Source organism: Hyaena hyaena, unplaced genomic scaffold (genome assembly GCF_003009895.1).
Source record: "Hyaena hyaena isolate Hyena2069 unplaced genomic scaffold, ASM300989v1 scaffold_913, whole genome shotgun sequence".
Lineage (NCBI taxonomy): Eukaryota > Metazoa > Chordata > Mammalia > Carnivora > Hyaenidae > Hyaena > Hyaena hyaena.
In genome coordinates, this window is record NW_024081546.1 from 281,438 (window position 1) to 287,603 (window position 6,166).

At 33.8% G+C, this 6,166-nt stretch overlaps 1 pseudogene; it reads left to right on the plus strand.

Annotated features, from left to right (window-relative positions):
- Positions 1 to 2,129: 2,129 nt before the first annotated feature.
- On the plus strand, positions 2,130 to 5,862 carry LOC120222826 (annotated as a pseudogene).
- The last annotated feature ends 304 nt before the right edge of the window (positions 5,863 to 6,166 follow it).

A 6,166-nucleotide genomic window follows, 5' to 3' on the forward strand; every position in this document is an offset into this window, starting at 1 on the left:
TGAATAATGCAGTAAAATACAGAAGCCACAAACAAAAAATATAATGGATTCTGTATAGACAGTGATTAGTTTCAATAATTAAAGATTATATCCAATTAAATGGTGGGGCAGCCAAGTCATAAATTTTATTATTGCTGTTAGTGTTGGTTCTTACTGTATACTGTTAAATAAGATTTAGTAAATAAGATCAACATACATTTGAATTGAGAAGTGATTTGTCAGAAATTGTTTTTTCTGGGTGAACAGAAATAGATATTTATTGGAACTGTAGAAATGGTAAAAATCAGCGGCTTAAAGTCAGGCATATTTAAGGAGTTCATTATTTCTACTCAAGTACTCATTAAGTATAGTTGGAAATGAACATTTAATGATTTTAGTTAAACATTAGAGTAAAAAGGTGTACTCTCAAATGATAAAATCTGTCTTTTCCTTTACTAGGAGTTAAACTATGGGTAATAGAAAAGAAAAATTACTTGTTATAAAGTTTAGCTCTTGAGATTGGCAAGTAATAAAATATGCTGATTTAGAATTATTTGCTAGAACAATGGCATCTGTATATCTACAGCTGCAGTAATTTTAGAGCTTTTCTGACTGCTATTGAATGTTTCAAATGTGCTATAATAAGTTAAACATTCGTGTTTATGCGTAATTCACAAAGTTATTTTATTCCACTTTGTAATAAATATATCTTGAAAATAAAAATCTTTACAGGTAATTTATGTAAAACTCCAAGAATTGAATTTTTAATTCATATAAGACATTAAAGCAGTGTAAAATATATTATAGAAGATAATATTAAAAAGTAAAATAACTATAAAATCATTAATTATATATTTTTTAAATCCTCAAAATACTTCAAAAACATTATTTATGTAAGTGAAAATAAAAAATCACATTTCAAAAAAAATTCATACATTAGCACCTGAAGTTTATGCTATTATAATTAATGAAAAAATGTGCTAAGTATACCTTTGTAAGTGTTGCACAATGAATTTTGATAATATAACCCATTTGAGAAATAATATTTTATGAACTTATTTGTCTTATAAATACACTTTTATGAAATTTTATACTCATATGTTTTGTGGTTCTTACTTACATGCTCAAATGTTTTTCCTATAATTTATCTTTTTTTTTCTAATTTCCAATTATTCTTAATTTCTAAATACATGTCAAGAAAAATAATAAAGAGTAGTAGACATGACTAAGTGTGACCAGCATGTTCACACAACATACAGATGACAGTTCAATGATTATTTAAGCTTCATATTCCAAAATGATAATGTGTAGATTACATTTGCTTCTAAGCAATTAAATAAGATATCATATGTAAGCTATCAGAGTTGCAATCTAATAATAGTTCTGTTATGCATGTTAGTTTTATCTTTTTATTTCTGGGTAGAAATTATCTGAACATTTTGTGAAATGATTCAAGAAATGTACTGTCCTAATTTATTGCTACCCATTCCGTGGGCACACAAAAAAAATGGTAAGTGACCCCAGCATTTGGGAATCTCTGTCTAAGAAAACCAGTGAAAAAAATATTACAAGCAATGGGTCCATAGTTAAACAGACAGGATACATACTTCCCATGTTAAAATTATTGTTTTAGTTATAAAACCTCTTCATTTAAGGATTGAAATAATATTGGCTTGAGTTAAATTAAGCTTACCCTTGTTTTTTTTATATATGTATATAATGTGTATATATATCTATATCTATCTATCTATCTATATCTTCCAATGTTACCTCCAAACTTGAGTAGATTACAGTTTCTTGTTCCTGCCCATAAATTCGTAGTTTCTTTTTCACTTAGGCATTCCAAGAAACAGTTAGTCTTTCACACATATATCTTTAATATATCTGAAGAATTCTAATAGTGAGGTAAAAAATAAAATACATCAGAAAAACACTAGGTTTGAGGCTTGACAATGCATTTATTCTGACCATGTGTTAGTGTATGTATATATGTTTGTTTTCTTTTTATATTTGAATGTTATCTTTGGTTTTCCCAAGTATACACATGGTAATTTTGTGATCTTGTGCCCTTAATAAAAAGAAGTAAAGACAAAACTGCCACAATCATCATCCAATCTTAGTGTGAGCAAATTAGTTTCTAGTGATCACCCATGAAAGGCAAACATCTTCTTCCAGAACACTGGGGTTCCATTTCTGTTACCACTTCTGGTACAGCAAATGACGCTTCGGTGCCTGATAGAGCTTATTTGCCTCTTAGGTATACCACGCTCACTGAAGCATTACACAATAATATTAACTTGGATTGTAAATTCAATGAACCAGTGGACATGATCCCCAGTTCTATGCTATGCATAGCACCTAATTCGCTGTAGGAAACTGTTTTCAGTTTGAATATTATTCAAGAAAAATAATTATAAGAACAAAAGTAGAAAATTATGAGCAATAACATTAAAAATTAAGGTACATTTTAGTTTTTCTTATCAATTGCATATCTGCTACTCCTAAATTTTCACTTTCCTAGAATCTAGTTCTATACAACTAGTTTATTATTTTTCTTTAAGCATGCATTCCCCTCCCTGCCTTTTTTAACTTGGTAGTTGTTTTATTTTGTTTTTATATTTTATACTGATGATCTCACACTCTCTATAGCTGATTTTGCTTGCAAGCTTCCTCACTTTTCTTTGTAGTCACAAGAAAGGAATGTAGCAAGAAACCAAAATATGAAAAATAATTAATACTATAAAAGTTAGTTTTTATCTCATAATCTTAACTTATATACCCCTTTGCAACTTCAACTAGAAAAGAAATTATAGTACTGGGATTTATTTATGTTCTCCAAACAGGACAATATATTTACAGAAAACTTATGTCACATTTTAACTCTTGTCTCTGTATCTGTATAAAATATGTTAAAATAAAAGAAGAAACACACACACAAATAAAAGATCAGAAACACCAATAAGTTCAGAATTTTTATTTTTTTGAAAAACAATATGTCTGTAAAATGACTGCAGTTAAGCTAACACAATGTTAACAACATAATTATGTGTGTATGTGTATGTTTTGAAGATAGTAATTGAGATAATACAGTAGAGAACATTTTTAAAAATCATTACAGCTCAGTTTGGAAAAAGAAGATATTGTTTACCAGCTTTTTACCTTCACCTACTCAGCTATCTTGGGTCCAGCTTGAGGCTGAAGAAAAGGCAAGATCTCAACAGACCTCTCTGGTCGCTCAAAGAGAATCTCCCCCATATGAGCATCAGAGAAACTGGATACTGCGATTATTACAGGATTTTGGAGTGGGAGGTAATTTTCCAGGGATCTATGTTGCCCAGTATCCACTAGATACGGATGAAAGAAAAAAAAAAAGTCAAATGAACAGGATGTTCAAGTAAACCCTGAAAGAAATCTCAATATAATGCAATTTCTCAGCAAGAACAGTCAAATTACAAAGTCAGTTATGGTAAGTAAAGTGACCTGGTTCCCAAAGAAGCCAAGAATGCAGATGACCCAGACCTGCCAAGATCTGATGAAGAAGCCATGAAAGAGATACCAGAAAAGACAAGGGTAGCCCTAGAAAAATCTGCATCATAGAAGGTTGCTGCAGCCATGACAATTTGAGCTGCTGATAAACTAGCTCTTGTTCAGTATATTTCATACTCACCATCTCAGTCAAGAATGACTTTCGACTCTGGAGCTAAACAGAAAGTTATTCGGATGGTGGGAATGCAGAAAGATCCAGTGGAACCTCCAAGGTTCAAGATTAATAAGAAAATTCCCCAAAGACCACCTCCTCCTGCACCTGTTATATATCCTCCATTAGCCAAAAGATGACCATGAAGGGGCAATAAGAATGGAAGTCCCCTTCTTGTATTTCAAACTGGAAAAATGCAAAGGATTGTATAATTCCATTAGACAAACATCTGACTGTTAACAGGAAGAGGCTTGCAGACATTTCACATCAATGAGAACATTGCCAAGCCAGGGAAGCTCTCAATATTGCTGATCAGAAGGTTCACGAAAGTGTAAAAATGCTTGCTCAAGTAGAGAAGAAGATGGCTCAAAAAGAAAAGAAGAAAATGAAGAGAAACTTAGAGAAACAGCCTAGAAAGCCAGTCAGAGAAGAGTTGGGATCAAAACCCACATGGAAAAAGAAGATGGGGAGGCACATGAGAGGGATGAAATCTGGCATGGCAGGCAAAAAGACAGACAGCATGACTGGAATCTTTGCAGGGAAGCTCCTAATAAGAGGTCAAAAGTACAGAGAAATGAAAACTGAGGTATCAGTGAAGTCATTGCTCTTCATGTGCCCAATCCTCAGATGTCCAATAAAGTTCAGTACGACCAAAATCTTTTCAACAAATCCAAGAGTGTGAACAGTGGTTTTGTAGGTGGAAAAGATGAAATTTACAAAGCTTCTGATCAAGTCTGTAGAGTGCCAAAGATAATGGTCCTTAATATTTACAGGCCGAGTAAAAATCTGGACAAAGACAGGTATGATGATGACCTAGAAGCCAGAATAAAGACAAACAGAGTTGTTCCCGAGAAGGACTTTTCTGGCTCAGATCATAGGCAAAGAGACCTAGAAGAATCAGTTCAGTTTGAGGAAAGCCTTTTTTATTTGACCATGTTTTTGGAACAAGCCAAACAGCAAAGTGGCCCTAAAAGACCCTCAGATAGCAACCATATCAAAGAACATGAGCCTTGAAAGCAAAAAGAGGAAGAAGGAGTAGTTACACCTTTCTCCAAAGTGAATGATCTTTTAGGGTACCTGGGAGGCTTCGTTGGTTGAGGGTTCAACTTTTGATTTTGGTTCAGGTCATGATCCCAGGGTTGTAGGATACAGCCCTGTATCGAGTTCTGTGCTGGGCATGGAGCCTACTTAAAATTCTCTCCATCTCTTTCTCTCTTTCTCTCTCTCTCTCTCTCTCCCTCCTCTCTCCCTCCATTTTTCCTTCCTTCCCTCCCTCTGCACCTCTCACTGACTCTTGTGCTCTCTCTCTCTCTCTCTCTAAAATTAAAAAAAAAAAAACATAGATGAAGTTTTATCCATAACCCTAATGATACAAGTGAGATGGGGAAACACTTTGTAAATGGCCAGAATAAAAACCAAGTCTACATGTCAGACCTCAACACTACTTTTTATTACAAGAGTAAGGGGGGGGGGTGGTGGAAAATTGTCTGAACTATTTAACTTATTTTAAAAAGAGGGTTGTGTTTGTGCTTCTACCTTTTAGCACTTATAGAACATACTGCCCCATGCATGAAATTAAGATCACTTCTTTTTATGTGACATTAGTGCTTTGGGTTTAATGTTTTGTGTAAGAATGACTGCTGATGAATAAAATTGCCCCGACCACAGTGAGTGAAAGAATATCCATGCACATACTGGACCTATCCTGACAAAAGACATTTGCCCCTATTATGCTGTGTAATTTGGAATGGGGAAAGTCAGCTCTTCCTTGGTGCAGTGATTTGTTTTAAATGAAAACATTTAGACAATAAAAATAAAAACAAAATAAAATCACTACAGATTTGCTTAAGCTACTCTTGGGGAAACTTAAAGTTAGAGAATATTATATATCTATGGCCTAGCATAACTCACAATGCTACAATCTTTTTAATGCCTCCCAAAAATGATTGTGCAATATTGATAGCCCATTTCTTCATGAGATCATCCTGAATGTGGGCCACTTAGGTGGAACTTTGCAGAAGCTTAGCAAGACAATTTGGAAATGAAGCTGAAAGTAATCAGTAGAAATATAAAAATCATTTCTTAGAAGTTGAATGGAGGGGGATAAAAAGACGTTAAGAATCAGTACAGAAATGAAAAAGAAGAAATGAGAATGGATATTTAGACACAAAGGGAAGAGAAGAAGGAAAGAAACAGGAAAAAAGAAGGCAAAGGAAAGGATTTAGTACACAGCTATCCTTAATTCCCTTTGAAGTATAATTCTCACGTCTTAACACAGTTGGCTTCCACATCTTAATCGATAATAGCTCATCTTGTGTTAGAAGGTCTTCCCTACATTTATTGAAATGCACAAACTCTCCTCCTGGAGGCTTGTTTTCCTATAACACCTTGCTACCTCATGTGGAGTCTTTAGACCATCAGTGGTAACGTCAACAGGGAGCTTGTTGGAAATGCAGACACTCAAGCCCTTCCCTGGGCTTATTGAATCAG